Genomic DNA, 17,569 nt, shown 5'->3' with positions numbered 1-17,569 from the left:
AGGAGTTCAGCCTTGTCCCCCCTGTCCGTCACCAATTGCTTCTGCCCATTTAGTAGGGGTCCTATTCCTCCCTGGGCCTTCCTTTTACTCCCTATATATCTAAAAAACAATTTCTTGTTATCCTTTACTTGGGATGCCATCCTTAGCTCCATGGTAGCTTTGGCCCATCTAACTGCCTCCCTACAAGCGCGAGCAGAGGAGGTATGCCTGGTGAGGAGGGGGATAGGGCAGGATCCCCACTCTCAACCCAGAAGTGGGTAGGTAGTGTAGTTTGGGATCATTTTGAGGTGGCAGATGATCCTAGGTATGCTATGTGCCAGCACTGCCAAAAGCAGATCAGCCGGGGCAAGGATGAAAAACACTTCACCACCACAGTGATGCTGCTGCATCTCAGGAGGCAGCACCCCCTTGCCTTTGTTCCTCAGCCTGGCATCAGTGGAAACATGCCCAAAAAGAAGTCCCCCTCTCGCTCCAAACCCCTGTCCCCAAGAAACAGAGGCAGGCCATGCTGGACCAGTGGGGGAAAGCCAGAGACAAAGTGGGGCATGTTCCCAAGGCGAGCAAGGTCACCCAGAGCATTAGAGATATACTGCTCTGGATGGCCAGCCCTTCTTCTTTGTTGAACGTCCAGGGTTCAGGCGGTTCATGGTGCTCATGGCCCCATCCTACCAAATGCCTGCATGCACCACCTTTAGCAGGACAGTGGTGACCTCCCTATATAAGGCATACAGTGAGTACTTGAGGGAGGAGCTGCGCAAGGCAGGGCCACAGGTAGCTTTGTACCTCATAGTCAGGGATGCCTTGGAGGGGGACGGGTCTCCCAGTGATGGTGCTGTCACTACCACTACCAGCCAGGTCATTTAAAAATGCAGGAAGGTTGTGGGCTACTTCCACCACAGCATCAAGTGGGGGAAGATGCTGCAGGACAAACAAGCAGACCTGAGCATCTCACAGCACAAAATCATGCAGGATGTGGACACTCAGTGGAACTCCGCATACCTGATGCTCAAAAGGCTAGTCAAGCAAAAGAAGGCCATCCATGAGATGGCCTTGATCAGGGAGATTGGGATCAGTGGCCCCCTTAACAAAGCAGAGTGGGATACCATTTCTCAAATCTTGGTGGTTCTCAAGCCGTTCCTCAAGGCCACTGAGAGCCTCAGCGCTGGTGATGCCCTCCTTAGCCAAGTGATCCCCATAGTGAGGGAACTTGGGAATCAAATGGAGAAGTTCCAGGGGATCACTGTTCCTGACTGGGGCAAGCCACTTCCACCAGAAGTGCAGGCACGGGTGAAGCGGCTGAAGGAGGGCATCAAAAAATGGCTGGATCTGTTGCGGTCCAGTATGGTCCACATGCTGGTGGGCATGTGCAATTCAAGGGTGAAGGGGAGCATCTGCAGCAGCAAAACCCTCAATCACTGGACAGAGTTGCTGGTGAACAGAGTTAGGGAGGCAGAATGGCAGAATGGGGACGTGGGAGAGGGGGATCCACTTTCCCGTGCCAGCACTCCAAGCACCATGTCCTCCATCACAGCCACTGCCAATGTGGGACAAGAGCATGGCTTCAATGTTGGGGTCCAGAGGCACCAGACACCGCCATCCAGCAGGTAGCGCAGAGGCCTTGGTGGCTACCTATCTCACCAAGGCCATGGAGCCACTGCACTGCAACCCCTTGGCCTTTTGGGCAACCCACTTTTGGCCAACCCACAGCCAGGTATGGCAGGATCTGGCCATGGTTACCTGGGAACACCTGTCCTGTCCACCCACCAGTGTTCCAAGTGAGAGGGTGTTCAGCATTGCTGGGGATGTTGTGACACCCCACCACACCTCCTTGGATCGTGGTTTGGTGGAGCAGCTGGTGTTCCTGAAGGTGAATCTCCCACTGCTGGGGGTTCCCAAGCTCCACATGCAGATGGAGTGAGTGCCACCCTCCTAACTCCACATCTATTTGCTTTTTTTATTTGCTTGCAGAACCATTTAATGCCCTGCTCTCAGAGCTGGAGGTGGCAGTTTAGTTTATCACCAGCCAGAAGGGGAAGAACATCTCCCTGCTGAGCTTCTGTGCCAGGATGAACTTGGAGGTGTGAGCTGGGGCTATGGGGAAGGAGGAGGTCCCAGGTCCTGGGCATGACCCAAAACTGCCCCCTGCCAGGGTAGGGAGACCTGGTTGGACAGCTGGTGGCGCAGCAGCCCCAGGAAATGCCAGGATCACAAACCTCCCTGGTGAAAGGCGGGTAGGGGTGTGGCAGGACACTGTGGGTGCCTTTCACTTTAAGGGCCAAACCAAGTAGCCAGCAGATGCTTAATTGTGGTAGCCATTTTAGATCCATGGCTGCCTATATAAACAGGGCAGTTTGCTGCTGGCAGGCAGGCAATAACATTGCCTGGCTGCAGGGCTGGTTGGAACATCCTGGAGGTAAGGGAGGATCTGTAGGGGATGGTTTGGAGGCTCCTGGTCCTGGGTATGACATAAAACTGCACCCTGCTGGGAATGAGTGGCCTGGTGGGGCTCTCAGTGGTGTGGGAGCCCCCAGGAAATGCCAGGCCAGTTATCACCCCAGTGAAAGGTGGGTAGGGGCACCTTAACCCCAGCCCTCACCTTTGGGTGACCACATACCATAAAGCAGGGTAGGCCAGGTAAGCTTCAGGAGGCGCCTGAGCCTGCTGGGGGAGTGACTCTGCAGGGCCAGGCACACTTCCAGAAACACCTGAGTCAGGAATAGGGGACCCCAATCCCTAAGTGCAGGCAGGAGGTTTAAACCCAACCGAGGGACTTGACTGGCCAATGCTGAGGCCAGGACCAGAAGGGTCAAAAGGGCCGGGGGCCCACTGCGAGGGATGCCCATGATGAGCAAAGAAGCTTGGGGTCCTGACTGGCCTGGGATGGGGCCAGTGTTTACGGAAGCTGAAGGTCCCATGATTAGGGGCCACAGCTAATGGGCGAAGGGGACAGTTGAGCCAACTGCCTGGGATGCCACCTGTGAGACTTAGGCTGCAGCGTAGGGGTGGAACAGAGCTGTGGATAGCCCCCCCGCCCCCATATCGGGGTGTACAGTGGGCAGCCTCCTGCCTTACTTAACAACCTAATTAATTACCAACAAGGCGTGGCGGGAAAGACAAGTGGGTGGCGTGCCCAGAGTTGGTGGGAAGCTAGCTCTGTGGCTAGTCAGGGACCCCCACTTTGCCAGAAGGGGGTGTCTGATGACCTCCAGCCACTGCACACATGCACAGTCCTGGCTGGGGAAAGCCCAGATGTATAAGATCTTTGAGAGGCCTGAGGCTTACTGGTTGTAGTGGAGTTGTGAGGGTGAGAACAGGCAGGGGGCTCCGATCTGACCTGAGGTACCCTCAACTGGTCCATGCTGGGGCCAGGACCCAAAGTGGGGTTGAAGGGCCAGAGGCTCACCACGAGGAACACCCAGAGTAAGAGGCTCAGGATTCTGACAGCTGGAGGGGTTGAAGGATTTATGACACACTATAACCTACCTGATATCTGACTCCCCAGGTACCTCTCCACTTTTACCTGCTACTTCCCGCTCCCCCCTGCCCTCCCAGCCTGTTTCTCACCCCCTGACACCTCATTTTACATTTTTACTGACTGGCTTTCTTGCATGCAGCCCAGCCTCTGGTTTCTTTACTATTCATTCCATCCAGAAAGAGCGCACACACCAACTGCAAGTGCTTCCTCAGCCTGATGAAGAGTTTTTAAACCTGGAAGCTTGCTAACATATCTTTCTCCAACTATTCAGTTGGTCTAATAAAAGATATCAGATTGATCCAAAGAACCTTGGTCTGCCTATGTCCTTAGACCAACATAGTTACAACCTACACCCCTGAACACACACAAGTGATATGAATTTTGCTTTTAATTGTTGGAGGGGCACTTTCACAGAAACCCCTGCACCTATTACCTTGAAACTCAACAGGTTTCATATCTTCAGAAGGGTCTGCCGTCTCTGCTGTTTTCATCCACATGTGCAAAGAAATGACTAAGTTATAGGTATTTAAGTGATTCCCCATTATAGTCTATGGCTGAATCTCCAAATTGGCACCAGATCTCCAAATCTGATTAGGTTGAATCAAATCACTGTCCCTCCAAATCAGATAAATTCAAACATTTGCCACTTTGCACAGGCCTAGTACTCAACCCCTGACCTGCAGCCCAAATTTATCCCATGGGGTCATGTCATCTGGCCTTCAGAGCCTCTCTAATTAAAGTGTTGCCCCCCCCACCCTGAAGCATATGTAAAGATGAGGTGCCACAGTGCCCTGCCTTCACTTCTGGTAGCAACAGTGGGGAGCAGCAGCTCAACATGGTAGTAAAAATGGTGATAGCTAAATTAAACTAAACTACATTAGTGCTCCCATGGCTTGCACTGCTGATGGGACAGAATGGGTACAATATTGTCAGGAAAATGTAAGCAATGAAGCCTAGTACATATAAGGCCAAGAAACAGATTGAGATGGAACCATTTAACAATTGCCAGTAGGTGGGAACGGGTTATATCACACTCCTCTACCCAAAAAAATGGAGCTGTTTGTTGAGGATGCTCCTGAAATATTTACTATTTCCTTTAAAAGTTACCTAGAACTAATGTTGCAAAAGGGTTGTATCAGGTCAAAGTTTCTCCCTCCAGAAAATATCTTCTGTTCTAAGCAGGTATGAAAGCAACATTATAAGCAGAAAAACTAATCAACCTCTCTGGGTGCCAAGTTGTAGGTTTGGTGATATAGCAGTGATATAGCATCTTATCATAGCTCCAGAGTACTGGTCTAGACCTGTACTGAAGGCCATTTGACCCAGCTGGGCACTTGGTAATTCAGGAAGGGGAGTCAAAAGCAGCTGGATTTAATAACAGCCACAACATTCCCTTGTATGTTGATGTCTACAGAAACTGGCTTGATGAGCCATTTGGCTTGGGCAGAATTAAATTTTGGTTTCCAAGCTTTTACTTTTTAAAAAGCTGTTTTTGTTAGTGTCTCTCCATTGTGGTGCAATCTGGTTCTTCAGTGGTTTTGGACTGTATTTTCCTTAAAAAAAAAAGTAATGTTGTTTCCCTTTCTCTCTCAGTAAGATTAGACATGGAGGTAATTTTCAGAAGTCCCTTGGTCTATTTAATCAGCCCAGCCATGCCTGTTTCATTTCTCTGGCACCCACTTTTAGCAGGTCTGGTCATTAAGTGGGTACTTGGGGCTAGTTTTCTTAGTGAACTAATTTTGCAAAAAAGAAAGGTCAGTCTGTGAGGGTGGTGCTTTCTGTCCCTGAAAGAAGGCAGAGTCTCTATCATTCCACATCCTGCTAAGGCTTGATTCTGCACTTTATGTCATTAAAGTAGCTCTTGCTCTTATAACATTAGAATCCATCTTATAATGATGAGGATTGTTACTGTATCCTCTCTGCATAAGAATTTACAAAGTGGCAGTTTCATGGTAGATATGGAGGGACTTGAAAAAATATGCTTATTGTCATAAACTGGGGTATTCCTACTTTATGTACTGATATTCATACAAAGGTCCATTAAATTAATCCTTCAATTACAGAATATGTCCCCTTATTGAAGGATCACACTTACCATTCAAAGGCAGATCAGGAAAATTAAAAAAAGACACAAAGTAAGTCCTGTATTCAGAACATTTCCCATGAAAAGTTAAAACAAAAATCAGTGCAGATGCATTAACATTTGATAAGTCTCTCCAAGGACTACTGATTTAATCTCTTCATGACTTTCAATAATAAGCATTTATTGTCTGTTTCCAACTATTTGAATGGAATAATTATCATCAATGTTATAGTAAGGGAGAAAGCCACAAAGACCTCTGAAGACTACAAGTCGTTTTGCTATGCCTAATATGTTTCATATGAAGGGTGCTCAGCTACTATGATGGTAAGCAGTAGTATGAAGCACTAACACAGATACATGATAAGGCTAGTTTTAATATAGCAACCTCTATCTTTTAGAGTCTTTGTTCTTTTCAAAGGCTTGTTCAAAGTATCCTGGAAAGTATCAGAAAAAATAATGGTATTAAGGCTTTAAATAAATAGGCTTTATTAGGGCTGTGCAAAGCTTTGAGTGCTGATTCAATTTGGAACAGATTCGGCCTGATTCAGTGGCTGAATCTCCAAATCCGAATTGAATCAGGGGACCAATAAAAAGGTCTGAATTGATTCAAAGTTCTCCAAATCTTCAGAAAAGATTCGGAGAGCTTTGATGATTTGGGCAGTCCCCAGTGGCTGCATCAGGGAGCTGGAGCTGGACTCAGAGCTGGTAAGTACTGGGCGGGGGAGGAGGGCCGGGTGAGGGGATCTCAGGGCCAAATCACACAGGCCCCATCCCTCACCCACTCTCCCAGACCCAGCAATGGCTGCTCTGCCTGCCCCAGCTCCTGGCACTTTGAAAAAAAAAAAAGCCCCAACTCACTGGGTGCTGCCTGGTGGAGGTGATCCCTGCTGCCCTGCACTGCCTCACGCTGCATAGGGGGCTCTGCACAAGCCCCCTGACCCCCTCCCACTCCTCCAGCACCCCCATGGCTGCCCTGTCTGCCCCAGCTCTGGTGCTTTAAGAAAAATAAAATGAAAAAAATCCCCAAAAATCACCAGCTCCTGCACTGGCCTAAAGGCTTTGTGGGGCTTGTGAAGAGCCCCCCACATGGCACGGGGCAGTGGGGATCACCCCCCTGCCGGGCAGGAACTGGTGAGTTCAGGCGTTTTTTTTCCTTAAAGGGCTGGAGCTAGGGTGGGCAGGGAAACCATGGGGGGGTTGGGGAAGTGGGGGGGGTCAGGGGGCTTGTGAAAAGCCCCCCACGCAGCATGGGATAGTGGAGGGCAGTGGGGATTGCCCCCCCCACTTGGCAGCACCTGGCGAGTTGGGGCTTTTTTTTTCCTTCCAAGTGCTGGGAGCTGGGGCGGGCAGGGCAGCCATTGCTAGGCTGGGAGCGCCATCAGGGGATTGGCCTGGCCGATTTGGAGATTCAGAGATTCAGCAGCAGCCGAATCTCCGAATCAGATTCGGCCACATTGATTCGGGGCAGTGATTCGAATCACCGAATCAAATCACTGTCCCCTGAGTTGGCCAAATTGGAATCCGAGGCAAATACTAGCTGCTTCACACAGACATAGAGTCTTTATGTCCCTTACTTTCCTGGGAAGCCTGTACAGATAAAGAATAATCTGAGATGTCCATACAACAAACAGATATAATCTTTGATGGTAGAAAAGAAAATAACTATAGAAGAGGCCTTACCATAGAACTAGGATCCAGTTATGGAATGCCTTCTGGGTGAGAAATCCTTGAGACTAATAAGAGTATCTCCACAGAAAAATTATCTGGTAAATAAAATTATTCACAATTAAATTACCTCATGATAAGTTGTAAAACGACTAAAAATAGAAGACGAGATAGATTAGCAGCATCAGAAGGCAAAAGAGAGAGACTGCAGTTGAATTTGCATTTCAAATGTTTTTTTATAACTGCAGCCAGGTGGTTCTATGTCATCGAGTGATACAATGAGGTTCTTGAAATATCAGTGGGATTTCTTGCCAAGCAGGAAACCAGGAGCCAAATGAGATGTGACATTCTGAAGCCATATTATCCCAGAGGGCTACAAAAAGCAATTAGTAATATAGTAACTGCCAGACCATCCTTCCCTGCTAGAGGAAAAGCTTCTCAGATATGAACCATGTCTTCCCTTAGCTTAAGCAAAATACAGTGCACATTAGGGGCCTTATGTAAGGTTAGTTCTCCTCTCCTAGTATTTGCAGGTTTGCAGATTTGTTGCCTTTCCTCCAAACACTGTGCTCTAGACAGCCTTGTATGTATTTTCATACATACTAGAACAGTATAAAAATGGAGTTTAGAGCAAAATACAAATCTATATAAATTAATATTACCTAAAATATTGATGGTGAGAAAAGTCAATCAGAAGGTAAGTATTACAGTAAACTGTATATCCAGCCTTATGAATTATATACAACCAATGTGTTCTGAAGTGATGCTTCTCAAAGAAATACTGGAGCCAGATGGGAAAGATACACTGTCTGAGGCTCCTTCTGGCTTTAAGGCTATTTGGCAATCACAGCACTTGATGCAATGAGCCTATGAAATTTCCACACTAGGCAGTGGGAATGACAGGCATTCTTTTCAAGGCTATACCCGGCAACGAACCTCTCACACAGAGTGCTAAAGACAATCCCTTAATCCCCTCCACTCAGCACCAACCTAAAGGAACACAGGATCAAAACACAAACTCCGGAGTGACCTCAGTTTGTCCCAGTAATGGCCAGTCAGGGGTCAGAAGTGCCAATCAACTTCCTACATGCCCTTGCTGCCCTCCAAGGAATACAGCCTGTATCAGATAAACAACAAAGCTAGTTCAGAAATGTTGAACACATGTACAGTGGAAGAACTGGCCATGTTTGCTAGGATGTCTGCAGACAAAACAAACGTGCAAAAAAGTGGTGGTCTTGAGTTACATAATCAATTTAGCAAAGCAAAATTTTTCAAACTTAGTTGTGTAAAGGCAGGCCACTCAACCCCTATTTAGACACCACAAATCCTGTGCTGATGTGTTTGTACAGCATCCAGTACAGAAAGATTCTGATCCATAACAGGGGTCCTATGTACTACTGTTACACAAATAAATAATAATAATAATAGTAATCCAAATGTCTTGATTTCCAGAAGGCCTGAGCACCCATTTAAGGTGTTAACAGAAATAGGAAGAACTCACCACCTTTGAAACCCAGGGCATTTTATTTCAGTACTTACCAGCTGCACCCAAATTTGCCTGTGGTTCTGAACAAAGCGCAGCCTGAGAAAAGGAATGCAGAGATCCAAACCTTCCTTGGACATTTACATGTATTTGAATTCTGAATCCAGATGTGACTCTTGCCATTGTCTCTTGTGGACTACATCACCCCCAATCTATGTACCACCAAATTTGTATTATTCAAAATGTGGATCTAGACCAAAATTCTGGAGCTGGATTCTATCCCTGGCTCCCAGGGCTAATCTCAAATTTCTGTAGGTTTTGAGAAGGAGATAGTTACAGAATTTGTGTGTGGCTTGGTCACATAGTGGACTATTCCCAGGTTTTATGATTTTTTTCAGTGAAACAATATTTCTACCCAGATATTGCCTTGAATGTAGAGATATGAAGTCAGCCAGGAAAGATAGTGTATGTCACAGTCCTTTTCCTTTACTTGGCTGGTTTCCCTCTTACAGCTTTCTGCAGTCTCCTTAGGCTGATCCCCACACAGGACAGTGTACTAGTGTGGTATTTATGGTGAATGTTCCAGTATGTGCAACATGAGCTGCTTTAAGTTGGCTGGAGATGATAGTTGAGGCCTCTGGGGAATCTCTCCTTTATTTAAGCTCTGGCAGAGGCACTGGCCTCCTACTTAAGAGGATACCTCCACCCATTATTCTCTAAGCAACCCCCTATCAACACATAACAGCATGAAAAAGTTGCTATAAAAGTGCTTAATGAGGACTGTGCCATGTACCCCCTAGCACTTTGTGTTCTATCTGTGTCATATTGCTTTGATCCATTTTTGTGTTCCTTAAGCTTTTCCGGTCATAAAGGAAGTAAAAGCCTGTGGGGAGAAGAAACAAATCCCAAATACCAGAAATACAGCTGGAAATTTTGATCCTGCCCTCCCAGGCTTCAGAACAGCTTGTATTTGCTGAAGAAAGTGACAGGCATGTCATCTCAGAGCCAAGAAAATAAGCCAGGATTGCAATGAGCTGCTCCTAACTAGCAGACAAAACTTCTTCCTCAGTGCCGTAGCAACAAAGTTTGGCACCCAGGGCAAATCCTGCAGCGGCAGCCCGCCCTTGCCCCATACATAGATCCAGGGGGCACCACTCCCACCACATGCTTGCTCAGGAGTGCACGCAGCAGCAGGAGCCACCCTTCCCCCATCCCCACACCCCCAAAATGAGCTGCTTGCAGCTCCATCCCATGCCCTGCTCTGGCTGGACAGTGCCTGTTGGGACCCCCTTCCCTTTGGCACCCAGGGCAGTCACCCTGCTCATGGCCCCCCCACCCTTTGCTACGGCACTGTTCCTCCTTATTTATTCCAGAAGCAATTCCCCTAAGCAAGTCCACATTGTAATAATTTTCATTCCCGTGTAGCCCAGTCAGAAGTAGTGTCAGCTACAACTTTGTGATGTTTTTCAGTTTTAAATCTTTGAGATGTGACATGTTGCCCTGAACACAAAGTCAAAAGACAGTATTAAATTCCCAGTTTCATTCTGATTTGTTGAAGCTAAGCAGATCTCTTAAGAGGACTTTAACATAAACTGCCTGAGTAATTAGCTCACTGTTTATATCTTTCCCCAGCTTCACTAACAGCGACAAGGATGTAGGAGCAAACAATGCTTTTTATTTAGTCTCTCAGAGGTATTTATGTTAACAGGAAAGTTTGCCAGGATATTTGAGAAGAATCCCTTATCTTTTGGCAAAGATCTCTCAATTCTTCCCTGACACTGTTAGGAATCCTTAGTTATCCAAGTGCCGATTTCAGGATAACAGGGTTTATGTTTTTGGGGGTTTTTTTTTATACCTCAGGCATCCAATTAGAAAGTAAGCTTTATTACCCAAGTAAGGATTTTTATTTGAAGAACTGAACCAGAATCTATATTTGGACATTCAGAAAGATACCAAAATTCAGATCTAATCTTCATCTGAAGTTGTTGGCTTGGAACCACCTTTCCTTTTTATTTTTTTTGTAACACAAGCTGCCCTGTCTTATGCAAAGTTCAGGTAAATGAACAAACGTTCCATTAACATAACCACACCAATACCCTGAATTTCATTAGATTCACCATTAGAAGTATCATCTGCCATGGAAGACGTTGCTTTTCTGGAGGTACAGCTATGATGACACAGTAGGCTAAAAATACTGCAGGGGAAAAAGAAGTTTGTTCTGGGAAAAGAAAGCAGAAATAGTATATCATTATGTAGCTGCCCCAAAGAGCTGTCCTACTGATTGGCAGGCAAGTGAGGAGCTTGTGGCACTTAAGTAGCACAGGAGGTCTCTGTGTGTGGCACATGGCAGACTGGGGAGAGAGCAAGGAACACAGGGACAGACAGAGCAGGGAGCAGAAGGCAGAGCAATTAGATTGGGCAGGGAGCATAGGGCAAGGAGCAAAAAGCAAGAACAGATCAGGCATGAGAAGGGTATTGCAGTGGCTCTCAGGGAGAGTGGGGTATTAAAAGGTCTTACTGGACTATGACCTGGTACAACATGCCCACCCCTGTGTGTTTGGTGCAAGGAATGTGCATGCTCATGGCCCTCCAGCTGTTTGCCAGCACAGAGGGGTTGTGGAACCATGGCCAGGCCTCTGCCTCCTTACATTTGGGACAGCTGAAGATGTCACAGTTGTGACAGGAAACAGCAATTGCTGACCAAAGAAAGCAGGTGATATGCAAAACCAACCTGAGGGGATGGAGAAAGTGGGGGAACAGCATGTCCACAAAGAAGGAAGAGGAAAACAAGCTGTCAGGGGAATTCTGAAATGCTGCCAATGTGGGAACTTGTAACCCTGCTGGGACACTTCTCTATCTTGACTAAAACAGAGGGGCCTTTATAAACTCTTGCTGGGCACAACAAGAACAAATGTTTACAACATCAAGGCTGGAATCAAAATATTTACATCATCCAAATGGGATTATTTCAGACAAAACCCAGAATATGAACAAGCAATATTGAAAGGCAGCTTGATGAGATACATTTAACAGTTAGCCATAAAAGCCAGATTAGAGAACGAAAAACAAAGATTAATTCCAAATTATGATAGCAGCCATCCCACATTTCTCAGACCTTGCTAGACCTGAATGCCTCGTTCACTCCACCTGTATATTATACCATTCTTTAAACTTCAAGTTCTTCAGTAGGGACCATCTATTCTTTGTATTTTACCTAGCGTAACTGGGTCCTGCACTTGGCATGGTCCCTAGGCACCATCACAGGTTTGGAAAAAAATGAAGATCCTGACTTAACTAAGACATGGTGCTGTTTTGGGATGTCCTGTCACAAATACAAGTGGCAGAACTCTTTCCTATGCTTTTGGCAGTTCTGCCAAGGGAAAGATGATTCTTCTTCAGTTCAAGAGGTAGGACTCGCCTTCTGCAGCTGTGAACTAAAGCTTCTGAAGAGAAGCACTGTCCCTGAGTATTTCTTTTCCATGCCATACCCACCAACTTTTTGTGATGTCTCAAGTACTGAGCTGCACTGAAAAGCAAGAGATCAAGGCAGCATGCTTCCACTACCTCCAACTGTCAGGATGGACTGCAGTGAAGCCTGGCTCACCTGCTCCACATATGCTAAACCAGCAAAAATGTAATGTAGATATTTTAAGGAGTGGTGCTGGGTGTCAGCCAGTGAACACCTGAGACAGACGGCCTGTAAGCACTTACCCAGGACTTTAAGGGTAGCTACATTATGGGTTCTTGTAGTTTAACATGTACTTGAAGGGTCCAGAGGCAGCATACAAATGCTCTAGCACAGTACTAGCAACTGATTGTAAAGCTGCTGGAACACCACTGCAGTGGCATCAATCCCTACCTAGTCTAATTCTTCCAGACTGAGTGATACTGTCTGCTGTTCATTCATACCTGAACATCCACCAGCCTGAAACTCATTTGGTGCATTTCAGAGCAATGAATTAATCTGCACTTCTGCACTGCAGCTATCACTGGAGTCAAATTACTTTGTCTCCTGAAGTAGCAATGACCACTGGAGTCAGCAGATACCAACCTCTGACCTTAATCACCATGATACAGATGAAGTGACAAGAGCAGAAAATAAAGTTCCAAGATAAAATTCTTGGATACAAAATAGTCTAGGTCCTTACCAGCAACTCTGGTACATCTGATCTTAGAGTACCTGTCTTCTTGCTGAGACCACTTTAATTCACTCTCACTTCACCTAGATTGTCTTTAGGTGCCCGAGCGCCCTATAAATCATTGTGTCAACTCATATTTGAAGGCATGCAGAACCTGCTTACTTCTTGGCAGCACTGTAGAAGGCAATGTAAAAGATGATGGCTCTAGACTGCCTTCACTCCTGTAACTGCAGTTGAGGGAGACATACCTGAGGATGCCCTAGTTTTAAATCATATAGCTTGGGTACAGGAGTAAATCCAGGAGGGTTGCAGTGGCATGGTCACACCTCACTTCCACAGTGAAGGTCACATGCCAGTGGCTCCACTTCCCCATGGCTGTAGATGCCTGTGTCCCCTGTGATTTCCAAGGTATGGCTGGAACTCTGGGCTGGTGTAGGACACCCAGAGGAACCAAAGAGGGACCAGGTGAGGAGGGAGAGAGACTCCCTTGCCACTGCTGTTTCAAGCTGACCTGGGGGAAGGGGAAGCCCCAGGATCACTCCTGCCCCACTCCAGCTGGGGGCTCCAGGGAGTGGCTGCATGGGCTGCCTGGTCCCTGCTCTCTCCCTGTTTACTGAATTCCCCCATACTGGCAACCCCTGTTAGAGTGGGAAACGGGAATGGGAAGGGAGGGGAAGATACCTGCATTGGACAGGGGGGAAAGGGGTGCCAAGAGCAATGGGAGAGGGGATTCCTACCTGGTTCAGGTACTCCAAAAAGCCCCCAGCAGCTGCTGCCATGCATTTGCTCTGGGGAAGGGTGAAACCTGCCCTGTGACCCTGGTGGCATCTCCCTCATGCCCCTGCCCTTTTTTGAATTCCTAGATTTACCCATGCTTAGGTACTACTGGTAGCATAGTCACAGCCACATGGAGCTCATCAAGGGCCAACTGAACAAGTGCTTCGCCCAACTTTTCAAGAAAGTTGCACAGCCTGTGCTGAGCTTAATGCTGCTGAGGCTATGCTGCTAGCAGCGCTTGAGTTAAATAGCTGAGGGGAGGAGGCAGCTGCCCTCAAATTAGGGCCTTTCCTTCCTTTGTGTTATTTCATTTTCTGCTTTATTCTAGTTTCCCAAAAGCTGCATGGTTTGGTAGGGCAGTTTAAGGAATTTCTTTTAAGAAGATAAACAGCAGGCAGAAAGGGCTTGCTTAAAATAGCTTAGGAGAAGCTGTTGGAAATGACAGTGAAAACTGAGATGCTGCTCAGGAAACGTGGGTTTGGAATGAAAAGAACCAAGACAAAAAGAAGGTGGGCTATTCCCTTCATATCATAAATCCTTAACCTCTTGTATGGCCAGCCCATTTTTATTTGCAGAACATAACTGAGAGTGGTTAGGACACAGCAAACAAGATACATACTTTGATGGGGGGAAAGTGGACGTGTCTACATGAAATGCTTTACTGTGCAGCAGCCTAATTTGCTGTGCAGTAACATGTCACTGCCCACACATGAGCGGTAATTAGGCTGTAGCAGACTAATTTACTGTGTTGCCAGATAGTTCCATCAGATATAAGTGGTATCCAGCAGCACAGTAAATTACTGAGCTTAAATGTATATGTAGACAGTCATGCTGGGATTAGTTTACTCCTGCTCAAATTGAGCTGTAGTATATTCAGTTGCATTAATTGCACATGTTGATACATGTGCAAACACCTGGAATGAGGCCTTGCAACCCTGTATATCAATACAGCTGTTTATTTAAGCCAAATGGCTGGCAAGGATATTAATTGTTGTAGCCATTTCCAAACGGAAATTCATACCATTTCAGGAAATGACAGCAAAACTAACTAGGACTAAAAGAATTCCTTACAATAGGGTTTTACTTCTTAATGGACATGCTTTAGTTCACCACCCAAAGCCCTGTAATAGTTAGTACCCTTTCTTATCAGACTTGATCACCATAAAACCCAAGATACTGCACAATATATCCAGTGTTCCTAATAGCAAAGCATTCCTAAATGTATTTGAAATCACAGATAGCATTTGTTTAAGCTTCTTGGTAAGGTGTGGAAATCAAATCCTGAGGATTAATAGCAGACTGTGCTGCAGATTGGCATGGACATGTGTAGTTCAGCAAGTACATAACCCATCTGGGTGAGAAGCCAGGCTTGGCATAACTTCTTCTCAAGGTCCTGTCTGTTTGCTGATGTAATTGCATCACAAACACTCATTTTCTGCAATGTGATATCTTACACTAATCTGCTTTTCCCTTTGTGGCTATAGAAGCAGAAACATAAATCTATCTATTACAACAGAGAAGGGAAATTTACATCCTTTGAACACATCCATCCTGAACTGCACAAATAATTAAGTTAATATTTTATATAAAAGACTGACCATCACACAATTGCTCCCTGTTTATCCAGTATCCAACAGTTATTGTTTCTGAAGACTTCTGACATATATGTTTAAAAAAATGAAACAAAATAAACAAAAAACACCTAACCCTAACCTTTTGGTCATTTTAAGCCACGATGTCACACTTTATTGGATGATGGTACAGGCTAAATTTAACAATTCCAAGTGAGCCCTGGGAATGTGAGGAAAATTATATAATTTTTTTTTAAATTCAGGGTAGTAATTCAAATGCTGTACCCCAAATGTTTAACAAACAGTGGGTCAAATGAATCCATTGTGAAACTCCATTAAGGTTAAAGGAGTAACATCAGGGACAATTTGTTCCATTGTTAAAAGAGTCACATAAGATCATAGGAAAGGAAGGCTGGAAGGGACCTCACAAGGTCACCTAGTTCAGCTCCCTGCTCAAGGCAGGATGGTCCCTGAGTAGACCATCCCAGCCAAGTGTCTGTTTAACCTGCTCAGGAAAATTTCCAAGGATGGAGATTCCATAGTTTCTCTAGGTAGCCTGTTCCAATGCTTGACCACCCTTGTACTCAGAAAATTCCTCCTAATCACCAATCTACATTTTTCCTGATGAAGCTTGAGGGCCTTGGTAAGTCCTGTTTCCTACGGCCACAGAGAAAAACCCATCTCCATCATTTCTATAATTGTCCTTCCGCTATTTGAAGACTGTTATCAAATCCATCTTGGCTTCTCTTCTCCAGAATAAATACCCCTAGTTCTTTTATCTTTTCCTCATAAGTCTTGCTTCTCACACCCCTTATCATTTTTGCTGCTCTGTGCTGGTTTCTTTTCAAACTATTGACATCCCTTGAAGTGTGGGGCCCAAAACAGTACTCCAGGTGAGACTTCACCAGTGCCAAATAGAGTGCAACTCTTCCTCCAACATTCTCAAGCAAGTGGTAAGAGAGTTGTCTTTTGAACAGCATCCTAAGATCTGCAGAAGGAAAGTGCCACATTCAGTAAATGTGTAGTATGCTTCAGGTTGCATTTTTTGTCATGACTGTTGCAGGAGTTACAGATTCCAAGATTTTTCTCTCTTTTACTTTAATAAAATCCATCAGTTCTGCCATACAGGGATTGTGCATGTTTTAGGGTGCTGTTAAGATAAAGCAGTTAAGTTAATTTCTGTGAGAGCTGTCAAGATGAAACCTGGGTTTTTTGGGAGGTTCAGAATGAACAGTAACTCTTATCAGTGGTTTATAGACAGTCAAAGATTCCACAGGTCCTTTCACTCAGTTCTTACCCAGCTGGCTGAGGTATCTGTGCAATGCCTATGCTCTTGTGTTGCATTTATGGAAGCTGTGTAACATTTACGAAGCAGGACCTGTGTGGTTGGGGGCAGCTGGCTGTAAATAATCTGCACAGTGGAGCCCTTCAACAACAAGGTGAGGAGGATGTTTGCAAGCTGTGATGACTAGGGCTGAATTAGGATAGCTAAATGTCAAGTGGACTTTGTCGGGACCCAGGGCAGCCGGCCAGCAGCTCCCCCTGACTCCCACCCGGGCAGTGGTCGGCAGAGGGTCGGTCCGGGGGCCTTAGAAGGCCGTCAGGCGGGTATTTGCGATGCTTGGAGTGGAATTAATTAGGCGGACGCTTATCGGTTGCAAAGCAAGATTATTTACTCACGCCGTCAAGGTGGTGAAAGACGGAGGTCAGAGATACTTGGTTAGTTACAGCTTAGAGTTCATGAGGTCGGTCTGCAAAGTAGGTCAGTTCGCAAAAGTGGTCGGGCAGAAGGTCGGGCCAGCAGTCGTCGATTACGTCTGAGATAAGGTCGAAGACGGGGCGGGGGGGGCGAACTGGCAAGTGATCAAATTGTCAGTTTACTCTAACACCTATGTTAGAGGTCTCCAGGTGTATACGGAGTCGCTCTCTCTGACTTCACGGAAATGCAGCGGGGTTTTGTTTGTGTACTAGCCAATTGCTTTTCGCCACGTCATAAATTTAATTAGAATCGCCAATTATCTAGTGGTCTTTGCTAGGGTATGATCACAGGGTTACTCCTTGTTTTCTTTGACCAATTATAATGATTTATGTACAGCACAGAAGGCTTAGTTCTATTTCATGTTGGTGTCGCAGTTATAAATTTCTTTTTGACATGCGCAGCAAAAAAACCCTGTTACTATTATTTGTTAACCCTTAGTTAACCTAGTGCAGAATGAAACTGTTTTGAATGGTTTTACTTGCTTGTGACATGGGCACTACTTAATTTGGTTGTGACAAACTTGTCATTCACTCCTGTGCTAATCCTCTCCACCTTCAAGGGAAGAGGATGAAACAGAAAGTATTGCTCATTCTGCTGCAGGTGACATTCCAGAGGGT

The 17,569-nt window shown here is 45.9% G+C and overlaps 1 long non-coding RNA gene across 1 annotated transcript in view; it reads right to left on the bottom strand.

Annotated features, from left to right (window-relative positions):
* Positions 1–17,209, bottom strand: part of LOC112551248 — a 27,468-nt gene extending 10,259 nt beyond the window's left edge. Inside the window, exon 1 of the long non-coding RNA XR_003095491.1 lies at positions 16,874–17,209. This is a non-coding gene — a long non-coding RNA (uncharacterized LOC112551248). The remainder of the gene's footprint in view (positions 1–16,873) is intronic.
* Positions 17,210–17,569: the final 360 nt, after the last annotated feature.

The sequence above is a fragment of the Alligator sinensis genome, unplaced genomic scaffold (genome assembly GCF_000455745.1).
Source record: "Alligator sinensis unplaced genomic scaffold, ASM45574v1 scaffold291_1, whole genome shotgun sequence".
NCBI lineage: Eukaryota > Metazoa > Chordata > Crocodylia > Alligatoridae > Alligator > Alligator sinensis.
Note: the sequence above shows the minus strand (reverse complement) of the source record. Positions and strands in the feature narration are given on the sequence as shown.